At 33.9% G+C, this 23,808-nt stretch overlaps 1 protein-coding gene and 1 non-coding gene across 15 annotated transcripts in view; one reads left to right on the top strand and one right to left on the bottom strand.

Annotated features, from left to right (window-relative positions):
- LCORL (ligand dependent nuclear receptor corepressor like) overlaps positions 1 to 23,808 on the top strand; it is a 158,010-nt gene that overhangs the window by 66,834 nt on the left and 67,368 nt on the right. The gene's annotated exons all lie outside the window — the stretch shown is intronic.
- On the bottom strand, positions 8,888 to 9,020 carry LOC123391259. The gene has a single exon (XR_006605888.1). It is a non-coding gene; the product is annotated as a small nucleolar RNA SNORA70 (small nucleolar RNA).

Below are 23,808 nucleotides of genomic sequence, written 5' to 3'. Positions count from 1 at the left end.
ATTAAAATAGAAGACAGTAGTTTAGATTTTAATGCTTTAGTCATTGATACATACATTTTGTGTTCACTAGTAACCTCTGGTGGAAAAAGACTATGGAGATAAACCACAATGATAGAGTTAAATAATTAGCCCAACATCACAGCTAATTTAATGGGAAAAAACTGCAAGCAACAAACTAAGCTGAATATTTCATTTACATTATATTAATCTTCACAATGATAGGGCATTTAACCTGGTAGTACTCTATCATTGTGAAGATTAATATAATGTAAATGAAACATTCAGCTTAGTGCCATATTTAAAATGAACATCCAGTGAAAAGTATTAGTTTCATAGGTAGAATTTAGTTATTCATCAGTTGCATAAAACACCAAGTTCTCTTTACATCACTTGCCCTCCTTAATGCCCATCACCCAGTTATATCCCATCCCTCCTACCCTTCTCCCCTCCATTAACCCTCAGTTTGTTTCCTCTAAGTAAGAGACTCTTATGGTTTGTTTCCCTTTCTGATTTTATCTTGGTTTCTTTTTTTCTTTTCAGTGTTCCAGCATTCATTGTTTACACACCACACCCAGTGCTCCATGCAATACGTGCCTTTCTCAGAATCCACAGTCTCTCATGGTTTGTCTCCCCCTCCAATTTCCACCAACTCACTTCTCCTCTCCATCTTCCAATGTCCTCCATGTTACTCCTTATGTTCCACAAATAAGTGAAACCATATGATAATTGACTCTCTCTGCTTGACTTATTTTACTTGGCATAATCTCTTCCAGTCCTGCCCATGTTGCTACAAAAGTTGGGTATTCATCCTTTCTGATGGAGGCGTAATAATCCATTATATATATGGACCACATCTTCTTTATCCATTCATCCGTTGAAGGGCATCTTGGTTCTTTCCGCAGTTTGGCAACTGTGGCCATTGCTGCTATGAATGTTGGGGTACAGATGGCCCTTCTTTTTACTACATCAATATCTTTGGGGTAAATACCCAGTAGTGCAATTTCAGGGTCATAGAAAAGCTCTATTTTTAATTTCTTAAAAACAGTGCTAAAGAAAAGCACTGTTTTCCAAAGTGGCTGCGCCAACTATCTTGTTTTTCTTTCCCTTCCCCTGTGTTCATCTGTTTTGTTTCTTAAATTCCACATTCTAATTTTTCTATGTCCTGTAAATTAAAAAAAAAAAAAAAGATTAGCTTATTGATGAATTTTTCATGCAGTCCTTACTCCCTTTAAAGAGTGAAGTCTTTTATATATGAAATTGATTTAATTATCTTGTATGTGGTACCATGTTAGATCACTGAATAGATAAGTAAGATATAGTGCTTAATTTCAAGGAGACACTTGCATGTTATAGGAGAATAAAAGGAGATAAAACAGAGTAGTTCATGTGCTCTTAATTCACATGTCATCCTTCAACTCCTGTTCTCTACTCAGGAATGTTGAAAGTGAAGACCAAATGAGCCTCCAGGTGCTCCTCCAAGAAATACATGATCTTTATGTTGTACCTTTCCATACTAGATTGTTAACACCTAGAGAACCAAAAATCTATGTGCTTTCTCAATGTCTCTTTTATTACCCTGAGCAAGTAATCATAGTTCTATTAGTCTTGATAACTGATTTCTAATAACTTTGCTTCTAACAAAGAAAAGTGTTCTTCAGTTAAACATGGCTCTGTGCCCCTATAGCTATCCCATTATTTTATAGTGTTTTTAAAATACTTTTTTTAAATACTTCTTAATAGTAATTTATTTACATTTTGTTTAGAGTCTCATTCCATTTAAAATGAAAAATAATAAAGTAAAAAAAACATTTGGGAGGGTCTTTTATAGCTCATATTCAGTAGATAAGAAAGAGCAATAATAGTAGTTTTACTAGTTAAGTATTAAGCCTCACACCTCAGTTTAATTTTCTGCTTGTTACTAAACATTAGATATTCTTCATGATCTTATCATGTCCAGAGTATAATACATTTAAATTCTACTATAGGATTAAAAGATGGGACTATACTATGTACTATATACTATATTACCACAGTAGTCCTTATCAAACTTCACTGTTTTAGGATAGTTTTTACAACCTTATTTTGACTTCACTCTGTTGTAAAGTATTGGATTTTCTTTGGTAGGGAGCCTGCTTTATAATACTTTTACTTTTCTAGTTGTTTCTGTTTGTTTTCTGTTTGTTCCCAGGAATGCCCCAGCCTCTAGTAGATCTAAAAGCTTGTCTGGAGGGACACCTGGCTGGCTAAGTCAGTAGAGCATGTGACTCTTAATCTTGGGGTCATGAGTTTGAGCTTCATGTTAGGCATAGAGATTACTTAATAAAAAACAACAACAAGTAAATAAGAAAAGCTTTTCTGGAGATGTTGGTATCTCTCTGGGTGTCACAGCAGAGAATTCACATTTGGTGTATTCTACAAACACTGTGCAATAGTTCCCCCATAGTAGACTTTGGACCGGAACTTCTAAGTTCTGTTGAAGATGGCTGTGGGAGGTATAAAGGTATTAATCTAAACAACTACTTTGTTGGGTCAGAGACTGATAATACTTAATTGCAAGTGCCCTAACTGCTGAGAAGCAGAAAAAACTAGCCTGTCATGTGAAATGACTCAGCATTCGAAATAATTTCTACTCAGATTTTTACAACAATATAGACTGTTATGTAGAGAAATATGAGCAGTAGGATAATGTACCTGGAGTAACATGTCTCACTGCATCTCTGTAAGAAGAAAATGGTTTGCCTTTTCTGTTCAGTATCATAATAAACTATTTCATATCTCTAGGGTAGCAGTTAGGTCAGCTGAAAAGACCTATGCCATTACTATTCATCTGTTCTGACCCTGGCTTGCATAGCAGAATATATCAGTAGCTTTTGGTAAGAAGTAGAAGCTGGATGAAGCAGGATGGGAGTGGAATGTCTGGTAGGTAGAATGATTATTGTATTGGCAGTGTGTGGTTATGGAGGTTTATCTAGTGATTCCTAATGGAGATAACATATTTTAAAATCAGTTTAAATACAGTTGTGATTTATTTTAAGGGAAATAACTCAGAAACCTCTGAATCTTTTCTGTCTTACTTTGCTTAACGTACTGTTCTCTGATCTTCCTTACTCTGCTTCACAGTTGTAAAAAATGAAGCAGAAACAGTGAATATAGGATTTTATCATGGCAGTTTAAAAATTGCTATTTTGCTGCTATAATTTCCATGATACTGTTTCACTGAGGTTTTATGTCTTTTAATTCTACTTCCTAATTCAGGGATTATTAACCTGAGGTATTCCTCCAAAAGTTCATGGATAGGATTTCATGGGGGAAAAAATGACATCTTTATTTTCACTAACCCCTACCTGAAATTTAATATTCCCTTCAAATATAAATATTGACAATAAACAACAGTAGTAATAATACCTGTCCCAGCAGTAAAAATCATAGCTCTTTCCTGGCAATATCTTATTACAATTTTCACTACTTTGGAATTATGTAGATATTAGACTTAACTACTGAATCTTATATTTTAAGGAATTAAGAAAAAAACATATATAGCAGTATCTCACTTTAAAAATTTTTTGACAGTTTTATTTCAGTATGGTTGGTTTCTCTTCTAATCCTATACTATATATTTGTGCCTTTTTTATATAAAGATTATATTTATTTATTTGATAGACATCACAAATAGGCAGAGAGGCAGGCAGGGAGAGAGAGGGGGAAGCAGGCTTGCCGTGAGCAGAGAGCCCAATGTGGGGCCTGATCCCAGGACCCTGGGATCATGACCCAAGCCAAAGGCAGAGGCTTTAACCCACTGAGCCACCCAGGTGCTCCTATATTTGTGCTTTTAAAATATGACTGAGTACGATCCCAAAGTTTTGGCCACACTTTTTAAACCTTCTCATTTTCCTCCTATGTTCCCCACTAATTAGTGCCATTGATAACTTCCCACTCACTCAGATTAAAGTGTAAGAATCATTTTTGATTCTTTGTTCTTTCTTACTACCTCCTCTGAAAGGGGTTATTAATAAGCTAGGGATTATTAATAAGGCCGCTATGAACATTTTTATAATTTTTGGACATCTGTTTTCTTTCTCTTGGGAAAATCCATAAGAGTAGAATTGCTGGGTCATAATGTCAATGAATATTTATAAATATATTAGAAACTGTTATACCATTCTCTAAAATTAATCATTTTGCTGATTAGAAATGCATCAGAATTCTAGTTATTCTGGGTCCCTGTTAGAACCCAACTACTGTTATCGGTCTTTATTACTATTTGATGTAGTAGGTATGAAATGATACCTCATTTTGCTTTAAATTGCATTTCCCTGATAATTAATAATGTTGAGTGCATTTTCAGGTTCATATAGGCGGTTTATATCCCTTCTCTTCTAAGGGATCTGTTCAAGTCATTTGCCCCTTTTTCATAGGGTTGTTTGCTTTCTAGTGTTGACTTGTACATATTCTTTATAAATTCTGGATACAAATCATTTGTCAGAATGATTAGTCATCATTCATAATGTTTGAATAGTGCTTTAATCTTGTTGAAGTGCCTTTTTATCTCCTAATTCATTAAGCCTTGTGAGATTGAAAACAGTTTTAATATCCTCCATGTGGGAGCTAAAGAAACTGGAAGATGAAACTAAGCTAAGACTAAGAAAACTAAGAAAATAGGGAATCTCTGAAAAGTTGAGAGAGGTTTAGCGACTTTCCTTTTTGAGGTAGGCAAATTATCATGTATCTTAAAAGTTTTATGTAACAAATAAAGCCTTAAACACATTTACAAAATGTAATAAAATTATATTTATAAATTCATTATTAGGTTTATAAAATGTGTTAATTTGTAATTTTGCAGGAGTGGAAATATGAAGCTGTAAGGTTAAAGCCTTTTTTTTTTTAAGTCCTGTCATATATAAACACATAACCTCATTTGAGGCTGGTGTTAAAATTCTACATGTGTAGCACACGCTACTTACATGCTTTATATAAGACTTTGTTTCACTTTATTACTCTAGTTCTTTTTCTTGTTTGAGGAGTATGTTGCTAGGTTTATCAACGGATAAGTTGACAATTAATATAATGACTTAGAAATTTCCTTTTTATCTTAGTTGTGCCTTTTAATTGTGTGGGCAGGAGTGTGTGCTGCTGTTTGTCTTCTGGTGTACTAAGTGTCATACTTGTTAACATCTTTTCTTGGAGAATGATTAGGAAAGAGAGAGGAAATCTAAATGTAAGATTTTCCTATTTATTGCTTCTATCATAAGAGACTTTTGGTAAAGTAAGGATGAAATCATTAGTGAAAATCAGGTTTGTTTGTTTTTTTCAGAGATTCAGTTAGCCATATTCTTCTTAAATTCACTTACAGATACTTAAAATAAGTTAGATATTAATACTACTCTTCATATGAGGAATTATCTTTTCTTGATAATATAGTCCAGTGATTCCAGATAACATTTTTTTATTAGTAAATACTTCTTTAAAATTTTTTTTTCTAGTTTAGTACAATATGGATGCTAGAGCTTGTTGAGATATATATAGCATAGAAATATGTTACAGTATGCTAGGAAAACAGTTGCAACCAGTGTTGGGAAAATTTGTCTGAAAAAACTTTAAAATGATTAGGATATTATCCCAGAGCAATGTTAATTTGGCATTAAGGAATATGTGGGAGGAATAGAGACCCAACCTAAAATAAGAATAAATACCTCTGAATTGTTTAAGGTGATTAAAAGGGCATATTTAGAATTTTTTAACTCTATATGTATATAATGAATTATGAGATTATTACAAAATAATGTAAACTGAACAATGTATACCGAGCTTATTGATTTGTAACATATTTGTTCAGTTTAATCTATTTAATTTACTATCTACACTTCTGCTGGTGGTAATTGGGAACCTTCTGTAATATTGTATGTGAAGGAAGGTTTGGAGTTGAAGGAAACCTATAATCTTCTTCTCTAATTAAACTAAATATTACCCTAAGAAAAACAGAGACATTTCAGTGACTATGAGACTTGGTAGAGTAGGATTAGAAACACACGCACAAAAAGAAAAGAAATGGATCAAGTTTTTCTTCCCCATCTTCTTACAAAATAGGTCTTCTTCTTTATTTGAACTCTCATTATCTGAACTCAGAAATGGAATAAATTCAGCTAATTTTCAAATAAATTTCTCTCTATTGAAAATTGAGAATCAAATGGGTTCTAAAAATTGTAAAAATCTCTTGCTACCTGAACTTGCTCTTCAGACTGTGAATTCAAGAACCAAATAAATTTGAATAAGGAGAAATACTTGCATTACTGTTTTTTTAATGAGACTACATGGTCAAGTAAAGACTATTTGGGAGATTAGAAAACTGATATTCTAAACTGCGCTGCTTGATGTTTCTGGATTTTTGTTTCCTTCTTTGTAAAATTGTTAGGTTGAATTAGATTTTGTCTCCCAGCCTGGTGGAGCCTGAGGTCTAATAGTCCTAAAAGTTGGTAAAAGTTGTATATTTACTGGTAATGACTGTACGTTAAAGAAAAGTTTCCTTTATTTGGTTCAGATTCATACTATTGTTTTTTCATAAAATTTGTCAGACAAAACAACTTATTAATATGGCTTTGAATTGAACTAAATAGGGAATTAGCTTATAAAAGATTGGAAATCACTATGCCATGCATTGTCCAGAGTTTATTTTCCAAAGTGTAGGGACCATAGTTTTCTCATATAAATTAAGATTAATACACTTATTTTGAACAAATCAGAGATCCATCAGTGTTCATAATTTTGTATTAACTAGTGTATGTAGTAGACTTGAAGGGGATTCACTTCCAAAATTGGTTTCAATTACTGTGTACTTAGACTTGATTTCATTCTATTTCTGTTCCACAACTGCAGTTAAACTGTGTTCTAAAAATTTATTGATTAATTTGATTAGAAATCTGAGTAAAATCTTTTCTTGGAAATAAATGTTAAATAGTAATTCTCAAGTATAGAGAAGACCATAATGGTAACTAATATACCTCTTTATATTACTATTATTACTATTACTATTACTATTACTATATTACTGTTTTAGCCACATGCTGCCATTGTGGATTATTTGTTTTCTGAGAGTTGAATTCTACATTTGGAAAAATAAGAATACATTTTATTCTTCTCTCCTATTTCCACCAAAGTTGCAGTATATAATATTTGGCTCCATTAATGGGTACAGTACATAATAGCCAGGTAGCTGTATAATATCACTTTAGGGTGATATAAATTAAGATAGGAGAATGGATTGTATAGATCTTATAAATTTTATAAATCAGGGCTACTTCATTTGTTCTCTACAAAACTGCATATTATGTCAGCTTGAATGTCAGGGGGTGGTTAGACGATGGTTGCTTGGTGGGTAATTAACATGTTTTCACCCTCTGCTTTTTAGAAAGACATAATACTTGTTTTTTGTCCCAGTTTGAGGAGAAAATGAATTTTTAAATGCCTTGATGCCACATTTAGTGAATGCTTTTAGTCTATGGAGAAAGGCAATTTACTAATGAGATACTTGCTCACTAGTAGTCAAGAAGTGTCAAATGGATGTGCTATATAGTTGTCAAATGTGAGTTGGAATTTGGTTTTTATATAGCTTAATGTCGTACCTTTTTTATTTACCCATAATGTAGAATTACTGTTGCTCCATAATTTTTCAGATCTGTATTCCTAGATGTCCATGATTATTTACTTACTTATGGGATGATATAATTTATATCTAAATTTAGCTGTCTCTAACACATCTTTTTTTTAAGTCAATTATATTATTCAGTGAATAAATACAATCTCAAAGCATGTATCAACAACATCAAAACTAAGCCTTATGAATAGTACATCTTATAATTCCTTATTCTAAAGGATCTCTGGTGCCATCTACTGCATACTTTGTTAGTGGAAAAAAAAGTATGTGACATCAAGTAGATGTTTCAGTTAATCTGGCATTTTTTTAAATTAATAGACTATTTTTAGAGCAGTTTTAGGTGTACAGAAAAATTGAGCAGAAATACAGTGTTCCCGTATTTCTCCTCCACTCGGTTTCCCTATTACCATCTTTTATTGTGGCACACTTATTACAGTTGATAACATTGAGACATTATTATTAAATAAAGCCCATAGTTTATGTAAGGTTCACTCTGTGTATGTTGTTGTATGGGTCTTGCTAAATGTACAATTTCATATAGCCACCATTATAGTGTCATACAAAATAGTTTCATTGCCCTCAGAATCCCCTGTACTCCACCTATTATTCATCCCGCCACCCCATGCCCCCAGCCTGTGTCAAACATGGATCTTTTTACTGTCTCCAAAGTTTTCTTATGCAAAATGCCATATAGTAGGAATCATATAGTATGTAGTCTTTTTGGATACACTTTCTGGATTCATTTAGCGATATGCAAGTAAGGTTCCTCTTTGTCTTTTTGTAGCTTGATAGCCTATTTTATTTTATTTTTATTTTACTTTTTGACAGGAAGTAGGATTTATTATTGGACAAGGTAGGAAGGGGGAAGTGCCAAGGTTCTTATGAGTGCAGAAAGCTCCATTTGTCCAAGGGGCCATGATTAGGGATGTATTTAACCCCATAGCCATCTGGGATAAGCTGTTTTTCAGCCACCATGTCTTCAAATTTGACTGCATTAAACTTAGTAAAAACCACTTCTGGCGATGCGGATCTTCTGGCAGCCAGGGAAATTGAACTTGGCCCTGTGTAGGCCCTCAGTCACATGCTCCTTGTTTTGCAGCTTGGTGTGGATGGACATGATGACTTGGCCAATGCGGACCCTGGCTACTTTGCCCTGGGGCTTTCCAAAGGCACTCCACATACCTATCTGTAGCCTAGATTGAAATAGCATGAGGTCAGACCTCAGTGTCCATTGGAGAGGGCTGTCTCTAAGGTCCCTTAGGGCAACCCATGCAATTAACAGGCTGCATAAACACTAAGGAGGCTACCATTTGCAGCCTTGGCATACTGGGCCCCCATCGACAAAGAGCACAGTTGGCTTAATTGGCTGCAGACACATTTCATTTTATTACTGAATAATATTCCATGCTTTTGATGTATGAGTTTGTTTACCTTCACCTATTGAAGGACATCTTGGTTCCAGTTTTTTAGCAATTATAAATAAAGGTGTTGTTGAAATTCATAGGTTTATATATGGATATAAGTTTTCAACTCATTTGTATAAATACCCAGGACTTTAATTCCTAGAGCTTATGGTAAAACTGTTAGCTTTGGAAGAAACTGCTAGTCTACCAATGTGGCCATACCATTATGCATTACCAACAGCAATAAATAAGAATTCCTATTGTACACGTATCCTTACCAGCATTTGTTGTGAGTGTTTTGGTAGATTGTGTATTTTAGGAAGTTGGTCTGTTTCATGTAAGTTATCATATTTCTGGGTACAAAGTTGTTTATAGTATTCCTTTGATACCCTTTTAATGTCTATGGGATAAATAATGATAGCTATTTTTTTATTTTGGTATTTTAAATTTGTGTTTTCCTTTTCTATCTTGGTATCCTGGCTAGTGGTTATCAATTTTATTGATCTTTTTAAAGAACCAGTTGATTTTAACTTTTAAAAAGGCATAGAATATAAGCTGAACTCTTTTATTCTGAAATTTCTCTAATATGATCTACTGAATGGCTTTTTTAGGGAAGGAAAATTTCTGAAAGCATGTCATAGATTCTTTTCCTTAATTTGATTTTTAGTTTAATTGCTGCCATAAAATTTTAGACCTCGTTTAGCATTAGAACATAGAGACATACCAGAAATGAAGCAGAGTTGCTTTTTATCAAGGTGAGTAACTGCCCCAAGAAGAGTTTACCTATAAGGATTTAGCTACCTTTCCCCTTTCCTATGAGTTTCAACATTGAATCTCCAGGAATTATCATAGGATCATGGCAACATTGAAAAATCGTTAGCTCTTTTGCTTATTATTCTACATTTAGACTTTAAAAATTTTCCCACAAGGCTTGAGCTGCTCATAGTGGTCCCATAGGAAGTTTAAATGTCTCACTATCATTAAACTTCAGTCATTGAAAGAAAATTTTATAAGTTACTTTAATATATTTATTTTGTCTGAAAAGATAATTCTGAATCTTTAAATGAGTTATGTCTTTTAAAAATAAGGCATATGAATAATTTGGCTTTTAAATGAATTAATTAGCTTAATTTAGTTTAATTTTAATTGTTAGTATTTATTTTGAAAAAGTATTTATTTTGAAAATGTATAGAATTAGTTACAATTGGCATTTGATATGGATGGAAATTTATAGGCAAGGGAGATCTGATTTCTTGTGTCTAGAAATAGAGAAGACTGGAAATATGAAACTCTCATTAAAGAAACAATGAAAAATGCTAGATTGAAAAAACAAAATTTAAAGTAAATAGAAAATTAGAATCTATGTCTATACCCAAAAGAAGAAAATCTCCTCTGTAATTTTTAGCCAGTGGCTGTGTGACACAGGCTTTAGGAATCTAATTTTATACTAATTCATAATTCTAGAATTTAATTTAAAATCATCTTGGGGGGCGCCTAGGTGGCTCAGTGGGTTAAAGCCTCTGCCTTCGGCTCAGGTAATGATCTCAGGGTCCTGGGATCAAGCCCCACATCAGGCTTTCTGCTCAGCGGGGAGCCTGCTTCCCCCTCTCTCTGCCTGCCTCTCTACCTACTTGTGATCTCTCTCTCTGTCAAATAAATAAATAAAATCTAAAAAAATTAAAAAAAAAACATTAAATCATCTTGGGTTGGAAACAACTCAAGTGTCCTTGGACAGATGAATGGATAAGTAAAATGTGGTATATACATATAAGGGAATTTTTATTTTTAGACCCAAAAGGAAGGAAATTCTGACACATGGTACAACATGAAGGAACCTTGAGGACATTACACTAAGTAAAATAACCCAATCACAAAAAGGTATATAGTATATGCTTCTGCTTACATGAGGTACTTGGAGTAGTTAAAATCATAGTAACAGAAAATAGAACTGTGGTTTCCAAGGGTGAAGGGGAATTAGGACTGGTTATTTAATGGGTATGGAGTTTCAGTTTTAAAGATGAAAAGAGATACGGAGGGAGATGGTTGGTAATGATTGTTGCACAACATTATGAATGTATGTAATACCATTTACTATTCACTTAAAATGGTTAAGATGGTAAATTTTATGTTATGTGTATTTTACCATGATAAAAACATTTTTTTAATTATCTTGGTTTGGTAGCTCCTCCAGGCACCTAGAAGAATGAAAGGCACAGACTCTCTAACAACATATCCAAAACTTTTATCTCAAAACAGTCTCAAATATGAAGTTCTTTTAAAAATGAACATATTCCCCTCAAAATAAGATAAAGAAATCATCAAATACACATGCAAACAAGGCACTCTTTGCAGTAATCAGCAAAAATAAAAATAGGACCCTACCTTCAAAGACTGTGGATTTTATAGTTAAAAGATAAGAATATAAAAAGAATATATTTTAATCTTTTAAATGGAAATACAATGTTGGTAATTAAAAACATGAGTAAAAGCTAGAGACTGTAAAAAAACTAGCATGTATAAATAATAACCAAATACTGTCTAAGAATGAAAAAGAAAATGGAAATTAAAAACTTAAAGTTTAAATAGTTATAGTGTGGGTAATTGATAATTGGAAAGATCTGGAGAAGCCACAAAAAATGCAGCAAAGATATGAAAAATGTGAAAGATGTTAAGAGACATGGAGGATATATTGAAATGATTGTGTCTAATCAGAGTTTTAAATGGAGATTATAAATGAACTTTAATAGGGTCAGTATTCAAAGAGATACTGCCTAAGAATTTTTTAGAATTTATGAAAGTTAGGAATCATTGTATTCAGAGATGCTAGTGTTACCCAACAGGATAAAAGAAAATAAATTCACATCAGACTTAGTTAAAGAATAAATACCAGGGTGGGGAGGAAGAGGGACGGGACCCGAGAGAAAGAGAAAATCTTGAAAATAGCCAGAACTAAAGGACTGATTAATTATGGTCAAATAGTTGTCTGGTAGTTGACTTCTAAGCAGAATGGACCCCTACAAAAGAAAAATTACAGTCAACTTAGAATTTTATATTCCGGTTAAATGTCTTTCAAGGAACAGATTTATTTGCAGATTAAAAAGAAAACAGGGGCTTTACTTCCAACAGACTTTTTTCTTTTCTCTTTAAAAACCAAACAAAACAAAACAATCTTTGTGGTTTATACCTGAGGAAGAAACAAAACAGTCCTGGGAAGAAGGTCTGAGATGCAAGGAGAAGTAAAAATAAAAACTGATAATCATTGGGGTAAATCTAAAAAAAACTTACTGCGTAAAATTATAAAAGTAGTATCTTGTGAGTTTAAGGATTCTGGAATACCTGACAGTAAGAACATGTAAGCCTCGAGTGGTGTGACTAGAAATAAAGCATTGTACAGTACTTTTAATAGGGCATATATATTAATTGACTTTGGACTTTGACAGGGAAAAATATGCTTGTGAAAATTTCTGGGCCAAGTAATAATAGATCTAGACATACTATTTCAAACCAGTAGAAAAGGAGAAATTGTGTGGAAAAAAATAATTTCAAAAGAAAAACTGGCACTTATAAAAGCAAAAAATAGGAGTAAATAGAAATATCAGTTATCTAAATAGAGTATGAGCTCTCCAATTAAAACATGATCAGAGGGGCACTTGGGTGGGTGAGTGGGTTGAAGCTTCTGCCTTCGGCTCGGGTCATGATCTCAGGATCCTGGGAATGAGCCCCCACATTGGGCTCTCTGCTCGGCAGGGAGCCTGCTTCCCTTCCTCTACCTGCTTGTGATCTCTGTCTGTCTAATAAATAAATAAAATCTTTAAAAAAACAAAACATCAGATAGAATAAAAATTCAGATTCACTATATGCTTTTCCTAAAAGATCCTTGAAAAGGTAAAACCCTGGGAAGAAATATATGCCAGTGAAAACTTGACCAGATACATGTAACAACATATTAACATCAAATATAATGACTTTATTTATTTTTGAAGATTTTATTTATTTATTTGACAGTGATAGGGAAAGAACACAACTAGACAGAGCAGCAGGGAGAGGGAGAAACAGACGCCCTCCCGAGCAGGGAGCCTGACATGGGGCTTGATCCCAGGACCCTGGAACCATGACCTGAGCCGAAGGCAGACATTCAACCAATTGAGCCACCCAGGCACTCCATATAATGACTTTATAAAGTCAAAGAGAAGTATTAAAAATTAATGGGATTTTAATATCATGATAAAAAGTAGGTTTGTTTGTTTGGTTTTTTTTTTTTTTTTAAGATTTTATTTGACAGAGAGAGACACAATGAGAGAGGGACCACAAACTGGGGGAGTGGGAGAGCGAGAAGCAGACTTCCCACTGAGCAGGGAGCCCGATTCGGGACACGATCCCAGGACCATGGGATCATGACCTGAGCCGAAGGCAGACGCGTAAAGCTTAACGACTGAGCGACCCAGGCACCCCGATAAAAAGTACTATTAAGCAGGAAACCATGACAGTTATGAATATATATACCAGAGTATCATAGCCTGAACATATGAAGTGCAAGTTATTAAACGTATAAGTAGAACATCATAGAGGGAGGGTTTGTCTTGGTTATATCATATAGACTTAAAATTAACGAGAAGAAAGAATATTTGAACAACATATTAGCAAGTTTGAGTTACTGGACATATATAGAACCCTGAACCCAACCATCATCAAGTTGGTAAACATTGTAAACATTTTTTCAAGTTTACTTGAAAATTTTATAAAAATTGACTATATTCTACGCATTGAATCATCAACAAGTAAAAACATATACATACCATATTCCTTGATACCATTCAATTAAGATTATCAATAACAAAAAGATAACTTTAAATAAATAAATATATGGAAATTTAAAGACATTTCTAAGTAATTCAGGGAATGAAGAACTAATATTTATGAGAATATATTTAGCTCTGGGTGATATTAAAAGGAATCTTTAAAATTTATTGGACAAGCTGATTTGGTAAAAGGAAATTTATAACTTAAATTCTTACATTAGAAAGAGAAAGCAATTTAATGAGTGAACCATATATTTAAACTGAAGGAGTTAAAAAAAAAAGTGACCCTAAGTAAGTTGGAGAAAGACAAATGAAGATATGAATGAAATTAGTGAAATAGAATGCAAAAGTAAAATAAAGATAGGGAGCATCTGGGTGGCACATTTGGTTGAGCATCTGACTCTTGGCTTCCACTCAGGTCCTGATGTCAGAGTTGAGAGATCAAGTCCCAGGTCGGGCTCCATGCTTAACGCAGACTGCTTCAGATTCCCTCTCCTTCTCCCTCTGCCCCTCCCTCTCTAAAATAAATATTAAAAAAATAATAATAAAATGGAGAAGATAGACAAGATTAAACAGTCAGTTTTTTTGAAAAGGCTTTAAAATATCACAATATGCCAATATCTGAAATTTTATATTCTAAAATTTTAGGAATTTAATACTTAAAGGGTTTTGCTCATTTTATAAGCTTTTGATTTAGAGAAACTACTCAAATTACTGTCTTTGATTTTTCTTTTCCTGATAGGGATTCTAGAAAATAGTTATACTGTATAAAAATTAAGTAATTAGGCTAATGCTTTCTGAGGTCTATGTAATAGGTACTGGATACACACTCTATATATTTGTGTTCATTTACTCAAAGCAACTCCTTTAGATACTATTAGTAGAATCACATTACAGATAAACAAATTATGGCTTACTAAGTTACTTGCCCGAAGTTACAAAGCCTAATCAACAGAGCTGAAACATCATTTCAGGTATATCTGACCACAGGATGTACCTCCAACCATTCTTCTATATTGCCTTCCAGTGTACTACTATGGGATAAAGATACATTAGGTTTTCATAGGATGGTGGTGTGATACATGGAACCCTGGGATCCCTGAGACTCATTCAAGGAATCTGCAAGGTTCAAACAATTTTTTAAAAAAGTAATCCTAAGATGTTATTTGCCACTTTTGCCATGTTGACATTTGCACTGATGGTACAAAAGCAACGCTGGTTAAAATTGCTGGCACCTTAGCATGAATCAAGTCAGTGGCGATAGATTATACCTAGTAGTGTTCTTGAGCACCATACATATTGTAGCAAAAAAGGACCAGCAAAAAAGAATAACCTTGATGAAGGAATAAATTTTTATTAATTTGTGAAATTTTAACCCTTTGGTTAGACATTTTATTTTTTTTTTTTTTTAAGATTTTATTTATTTATTTGACAGAGAGATAAACCACAAGTAGACAGAAAGGCAGGCAGAGAGAGAGGGAGAATCAGGCTCCCGCTCAGCAGAGAGCCCGATGCGGGACTCGATCCCAGGACCCTGAGACCATGACCTGAGCTGAAGGCAGAGGCTTAAGCCACTGAGCCACCCAGGTGCCCCAGGTTAGACATTTTAAAAAATATTCTATACAATTAAATATGAGTACTCAAAATATTTCTGTTACATACCAAATTATATTGATTGTCTTGAGGATTTAAGGACTTTGTCTTGAAGACAAAAGACTTTGTTAAAGGTCATAACTCAATGTAGATAGGACATTTACCAGCATCTATGTACCAAATAAGACAGCAACCACCTTTATAAAGCAAAAGCAGAAAATTCAGGGGAAAGAACAGACACATAGCAGTATTATTAATATGTAACCTTGAGTCCAAGATAGGTGAAATGAATTTAAAATAAAAAATCTAGAGAACTTAATAGTAAGGGATAGTTTATGGGTATATATTGAACTCTATCCTCAGGTAATTTAGGTATACTTTCTTCTCAAGTGTAGAGGGAACGTTCACCAAAACACTGATATACTAAGTCAAAAGGAATCCTAAGAAAGTTCCATAAAGTAGAAACAAACATAAAAACAATTTTCAACCATGATACAATAAAGATAGAAATGTGAATAACAAAAAATTCAAAGTCCTGTCTACCTACAATGTAAACATTCTTTGAAATGACTTAAGGTGAGAAGGAAGAAAACAAAATTGCTGTTTCTATTTTCTACAACTTAGATGAAATGGTTAATTACATAGGAAAATCCCCTTTACCAGAATTATTATCACAGAAGAGATAGACTTCTATCTATGAGAGGAGATAGCTTAAACAAGCCCCCCCCTTTTTTTTATGTAGGAAAAAGTACAAAAAAGCTCAACAAAACACCAGCCCAGAAAATTTAAGTGATATTTCACCAAACCTAAGGTTAGCCAGTTTTAATGCTCCATAAATTTTTCTAGAACATAACAAAGAAAGTGTCATTATTTTAACATGAGTATGAAACTAGATACCTAGTTAAAAATCTCATTAAAGATAGTTAACACATACAAGAGTCTCCTATCAATTCAAAAATGTCAAAGTTCTGTGCTACAGTAAGAAAATAAAATGTCAGAATTCTGTGCTACGATAAGAAAATGATTGATGTCATGTTCAAATGAGGTTGTTCCAGTAATGCAAGAATGGTTCTGTTTTAGGATATCCATTAATATAATTCACCTTTTAATCCAAGGAGGAACAAAAAAGTTCATCTCCACTGATGCTGAAAAGACCTTTGGCAAAATTCAGCATGTGTTCATGATAAAAAAAAATAATAATGAAGGAATTGATGCGAGGTGCCTTGGTGGCTCAGTCTTAAGCGTCTGCCTTTGGCTCAGGTCATGATTCCAGAGTCCTGGAATCAAGCCCATCATCAGGCTCCCTGCTCGGCAGGAAACCTGCTTCTCCCTCTCCCACTCCCCCTGCTTGTGATCCTCTCTTGCTGCATCTATCTTCTGCCAAATAAATAAATAAAATTTAAAAAAAAAAAAAGAATTGATGCATATTTCTTTAATAAAACACATATACCCCCCTTTTTGTTCAGTACAGAATAACATTTAATGTGGAAACACTGGCCACATTCCCATTAAAATTGGAACAAGACAGGACTGTTCTCAGTTCCCACTATTTAACATTGTGTTAGAAGTTCAGACAATTAGATGAGAGAACTGCTTTAGATTCATACAAATTGGAAAAGAAAAAAATACAACTAGTTCTCTTTGCAGATGATAATAGAAAACCAAGAGTATTGATAATAGTACCAACTTAAATAGTAAAAGAATTCAGCACAGTGTCAAGATGTTGTGGGGTTTTTTGCTACTGTAAATGTTGTTATATCATCTCATTATGTGTAAATGAACAATCAATGACTTTCATATACACATAATGAGATGATATAATAGCATTTACAGTAGCAAAAAAACCCACAACATTTTGGAATAAACATACAGATAACTTCAGTTTTCCCTAAATTAATATGTAAATTTCATATGATCCCTTATAGTTCTTCCCCCACCCACCATTTTTCCTTGGAGATAAAATATGGAATACAAATATGAAGAATAGATTTTTTTTTAACATCCTGACACTGGGTCTTCCAGGTATTAAAACCTCTGTAATTAAAATTGTAGTACTGTCACCCAAATGGACAAGCAGTCATCGAGAAATAGATTCAGATACCCAGGGATATTGTCATATGATGTAAGCAGGTGGCATTACAAATTAGTGGGGAAAATGATGGATTTTTAATAAGTTGTCTTAGGACAACTGGAAAATCAATTGGAAAAAGATAAAATTAGATTTGTACTTCATGTGTACTTGAATAAATTTCAAACTGGATAAGAGATTTAAATACAAAATAAGGTAACCATGTACATACTCTGGAAGAAAGTATCAGTGAATTCTTTTGTAAGTCAGATGTAGGGTAAAGGCTTTCTCTGTTATTTAAAATCTGGATGAGATAAAATATTGACTACTTTTAAGAGTCATTTATATAAAAAAAATAATAATAATTTGCCCAGTAAGAAAACTCCATAGTCAAAGTTGGGAGACAAAAGACAAACTGGGAGGAAATATTTGCGAGCTGTATCACAGAGTTAATCTCTATAATGTAAGATTTTAAATTAATAGGGGGAGAAAAGATCAGACATTACAATAAAAAAAATTGACAAAAGGCATGAACAGAGTAGTACACACAGGAAAATAAGACATCTAAATGGCCCTCGAACTGGAAATTAAAGCAATAGTGAGTTATCATTTCTCTTCTCTTAGATTGGCCAAAATTCAAAAGCCTTACAGCACTCTGTTAGGGTACCTATAAAACAATTACTTTCATCCATTGCTGTGAGAAGTACAAAATGATACACTTCCTGCAAGGATTATAAAGCAATATCTATTAGAACTATGTATATATTTACCCTTTCATCCAGTAATCTCACTTTTTGGAATTTACCTGAAGGTCTTTGTTTAACAACATGCACAAAATTAGTCATTTCAGCATTACTTATAACAGCAAAATATTAGAAATCATTTGCAAGCTCATTCATTGGAGACATATATACAATTTTGTGGTAGAAACATACAGTGGACAGACATGGAACTAGAGAATGAAGAACAAAGAACATCTCTGTGAACTGAGAATGATTAAAATTCCTGAGTGTGTGTGTGTGTGTTTCTTTTTAAGATTTATTTTTTGAGAGAGCAGGGGGAAGAGCAAAGGGAAAGGGAGAGGTTATCTCAAGCAGACACCCCACTGAATGGAACCAGATGTGGGTCTTGATTGAGATCAAGACCCTGAGATCATGACCTGAATTGAAATAAAAAATTTGGACGCTTAACCAACTGAGCCACCCAGGCACCCCCTGGGTATATATTTTTAAGTAGAAAAAGCAAGAGGAAAAATTATACTGCATATTGTATATAGTATGTTCACTGTTAAGAAGGAAGAGGGAAAATATGTATGAATCTATTTTTACACACAAGGATAAACTAGAAACTAATGATTGGTTACTTTGGGAGTGGTGGAAAATAAGTGAAACTTATTTGAGTCTTATATAGTTTTGACTTTTGAAACATGTCAACTTTTTACTATTTTTTTTGGAGGGGTTTGTGGAGAGGGAGAGCGAGAATCTTAAGCATTAAAAATTAATAAAATCAGCAAGGATGGGGGAGTGAACCCTGTGATTGAGTACAAACAACAAAAACCTAATTGTACATCATATTGATACTAGAGAACACAGGAAGAAATTACATAATTAACCTACTGCTCTGACCCACTCTCAATGGGACATATTTTAAGAATTAGGGGTGCCTGGGTGGCTCAGTGGGTTAAGCCTCTGCCTTCGGCTCAGGTCATGATCTCGGGGTCCTGGGATCGAGCCCCACATCAGGCTCTCTGCTGAGCAGGGAGTCTGCTTACCCCTCTCCCTCTGTCTGTCTCTCCGCCTACTTGTGATATCTCTCTCTGTCAAATAAATAAATAAAATCTTAAAAAAAAAAGAATTAACATTTTTCGGCAGCAGTATTGGCGTAGTAATTCTGAGAGTTTTTTCTGTTGGATAAAGGTTAAAAACTATGGACTGGGGGAAGACAAAGAACAATGTTATGTTATTAGAGCTATATATGAATTCATGATTTAAATATATACACACATATGTGTGTGTAAAATGCTTACATGTATGGTATTTATTAGCTTTGCCTACTGTAAGATTCTAGGTGCAGTGACACCACAGTAGCAATGACCACACTTAGCATCCAGACGTTGTCTCAGTAGCACTCCCTACCACAAAAAGGAAAAATAGGACATTTGTGGTATTGGTTGATTATAAGTTAGGGACAGGAAAAATAGAAGGTGGACATGGAGTATACTCTTATATGCTAAAAAATAAGGAAGTCCCCACAAACGGGAGATACATCGAAAGGATACAAGGACCAACTTGAAGGGGTTTCCACTGGCTAAATTTGGGAAAAATTGTACATTAAAATGAATAACGATGGCATGGACAATAACATTGGATAACAAGAAACAATCCATGAGTCCATAATGATAAAAAGAAAAGGGTCTTCTCTTCATAGAAGAGAAGGCACTTTTTAAAAGAATGCTACATAAAAATAGAGAATGAATAATAGAATTTAAAAATTACTATTTTGCAGTCCCTAGTATAACAATTGATTCTGGCAGGAATCATCAGTCATGCTAAAACCATTGAGGAATGCTTAATGTTGGCAAACAGGATAATTCCATTAAAGTATTACTCCACAGATTATTATTATAAAGGAGAAAAGGTAACTTCACAATGGAGAGATTTGTTGGGTATCACCTTAAAGCAAGTGATGGATGACATCACTGATGATGAAGGATCAGGCAGCTAACTAAAGACAAAGCATAAACTGATTCCCTGCATACACCCCCCCCGCATGCGCGCGCGCGCGCCCGTGCACACACACACACACACACACACACACACACTCCTGTGTCGGATACCTGTGACATTCATCCAGGAAGCTCCCAACTGTCTTCATACTAATGCCTTGCTAGAAGGAAAAGCAACCTTAACTTGACAGTGGCATCTGGTATCCTGGGAGTCTTCTTTAACATATGAAAATCCTTTTGAAAATCTCTTTTCCTTACCTCCCCCAACTCCCAAGTATATAATCAGCCAACCCTTCAACCCTGGTGCGGCAGCTCTTTCTGCCCATGGGTCTCATCCCGTGCTTTAATAAAACCACCATTTTGTTTTGTTTTGTTTTTGATACTTATTCATTCACTTTATTTACTTTTACAAGTCAAAGGCAAGCAGATGTTCTGAAAACAAAACTAAAACCAGCATACCATTGAAACAGTGGATGGAGAATGGATATTAATATGAAATTGTTGGGTTTTAAGTGGTCAGACTATGTGGAACTGAGCATGGGGTCGGTGAAAAATAGCTCTTTTTCAGGAAGATTTTACTTACTCTGACTATGAAAAAAATCAGTGTACTTATTGGAGGAAGTAGAATAATGACTGCTGAAAACCACCATTTTGCACCAAAGATGTCTCAAGAATTCTTTTTTGGTCATTGGCTCTGGACTTCACCCCACCGAACCTTACCTATATTCCAAAACCCCACCAATACTGGGACCAACTGATACTCCGAGGAAGCATATCACCTATGATTCTATTCCTGTAAAAAATTTTTAATCTGAATTTAAGTGATAAGGAATGTAACCCAAATTGTGGAGCATGCTAGAAACTAAATGGCATGAAAGGAAAAAAAAAGACAGCTGGAGACATGTGACAGTCAAATACAACATGTGATTCTTGATTGCATCCTGAGATTGGGGAGAAAAAAAAACTATAAAGGACATAATTGGGAAAGTTAAAGGCATTATTGTTTGTGTTAAATTTCTTGAAAGGGATAATGACATTATAGTTATACATGGTAATATTCTTTATTATCCAGGTATTTCAGGTTAAGGATTCATGACATCTGCAAATGCTTTACCCTTAAATAACTTGTGTGTATGTAAAGCAAATGATAAAAAAATGTCAACATTAGTTGAATGTATAGAGGTAAAATTTTGTGGAAGTACATTGTACTCTTCTTTAAATTTTTCTATAGATCGATATGCTTTGAAGTAAAATACTTGGGAAAAATAAAAGGCAAGGGCAAAAACTGTGTTCCGTAAATGGTTCTATAGGACTTTGCTTCCCTTTTTACCTTTCATTATACCATTATCTGTAGTAATATGATTCTTGACATTAGATGATACCAGTGTACATGAGTTCTTGTTTTATAAAGTACTAAACCAGTGTTAATTGTTGTTAATGTAGCTATCAAACATGGAGAGAAGGGAAATGGGGTTGGGAAAAGATTACCAAAATGTCACCATCCTGTCCTTGAAAACATTTTATTGTATTAGTGACTTACATATTCCACATTGGTGATCTCATAATTGAGACAACCCAGTCAGTATTCTTAGAATGATTTCAGGAGCAACTATTCCTTTTCGGTAAACAATGGCATTATATGCTATCAGTGTGGGAGAATACTGAACAAAGGCGTGAATACAAGGAAGTTGGAATCAGTCTGTCCCCTTTGATTAACATCTCTCTTTATATGCAAAATATGCTCATCTTTGTCCAAGACCTTCAAAGTTCTTACTGTTATTACAGTGTTATCTCACAGTACTCACTTAGTAACAGGTGCAAACAAGGTTCTTTGGGTGCAACTCTATAAGGACAGCATTTCAAGTACAGTTCATCCTGATCTGTAGACCTTTGAAAATAAAAAGACAAGCTACCTGCCCACACACCCCACCCCACATAGAGTGGTAGGACAGGTGTAGGGTATTCAGAATTGGGGAAAGGAGTATACACAGAAGTCACCATTCATAGCTAATCTGAAATCCAGTTGAGCACAAGTTGATAATTCCTTGATTAGATCTTAAGGTCTAAGAATAATTATTTATGGATCTTGGATCTGTCATGTTCTGCTCTCTGAGTTATCCCTCCTTTCTGTTTTAATTGAGATGTAATTCACATATTATGAAATTAATTTTTTTAAAAATATACGATTTAGTGGGTTTTAGTGTACTCATTCACCAAGTTTTACAGCCACCGCTGCTATCTGATTCCGGAACATTTTCATCATCCTAAAAAAGAAACCTGTTAGCAGATAAGCAAGCACTCACTCCTCATTTTTTTCCTATCCTCCCCCGGGTTCTGGCAACTACTAAATCTACTGTCTGTCTTTATATACTTGCCTGTTTTAGACATTTCATAAATGGAATCATACAATGTGTAGCCTTCAGTTAGCATAATATTTTCAAGGTTCATTCTCATAGTGTGTGTCAGTTCTTCATTCCTTTTTATAATTGAATAATACTCTATTATATGGATATATGACATTTATCTCTATATTCGCCAGTTCATTTCTGTTGTTTCTACTTGTTGGTTGTTAATGAATAATGCTACCATGAACATTCATGCACTCATTTTTGATTGGACATATGTTTTCATTTTCTTGGTTATATGACTTGGAGTAGAATTTCCTGGATCATATGTTTACATTTTTGAAAAATTGCCAGTGTGTTTTCCAAAGTGGCTGCACCATTTTGCATTCTCACTAGCAGTGTTTGAGGGTTCAGATTTCTTTACATCCTCATGAGCACTTTATCTGCATTTTTATCATAATGCTCTTTTTGGGTATGAAATGGTATCTCATTGTGGTATTGATTTTCATTTCCCTCATGAGCAATGATGTTAAACATCTTTTTCATGTGTTTATTGGCTATTAGTAATCTATTTGCAAAAATATCTACTAAAATCATTCACCAGTTTTTATTTGGGGATTTTTTTTTAATTGTTGATTTGTAAGAAGAGGTCTTTCTATACTGTGGCACTGGACTTTTATCAGACATGATTTATAAATATTAATACCCATTGTATGGACTGTCTTCTCACTTCTTGATAGTGTACTTTGAAATACAAAGGTTTTTAATTTTGATCAAATCCAGTAGATCTATCTTTTTTCTTTTGTTGCTTGTGCTTTTGGTGTCCTATGTAAGGAATTGTCACCTTAATCCAAGGTTATAAAGATTTACACATATGTTTTCTTCTAAGATTTTTATGGTTTTAGCTCCTGTATTTAGGTCTTTGTTCCATTTTCAGTTAATTATTATATATTGTATGAGGTAGAGATCCAGCTTCATTTTGTATCTAAATATCCAGTTGTCCCAGCACTGTTGTTGAAAAGACTAATCTTTCTGCCATTGAATGGTCTAGGTACTCATATCAAAAATAAATTGACTATCAATGTAAAGGTTTATTTTGGGGTTCAGTTCTACTACATTCATCTATATGTCTAACTTTATGCCGATAACACTTGTCTTGATTATTGCACTTTATAGTAATTTTAAAAATCAGGATGTGCTAACCCTTCAGTTTAGTTCCTTTTCACG

This window comes from Mustela putorius, unplaced genomic scaffold (assembly GCF_011764305.1).
Source record: "Mustela putorius furo isolate JIRA1106 unplaced genomic scaffold, ASM1176430v1.1 tig00000083_pilon_pilon_pilon, whole genome shotgun sequence".
In the NCBI taxonomy this organism is placed as follows: Eukaryota; Metazoa; Chordata; class Mammalia; order Carnivora; family Mustelidae; genus Mustela; species Mustela putorius.
This window is presented reverse-complemented; position numbering and strand designations above follow the sequence as displayed.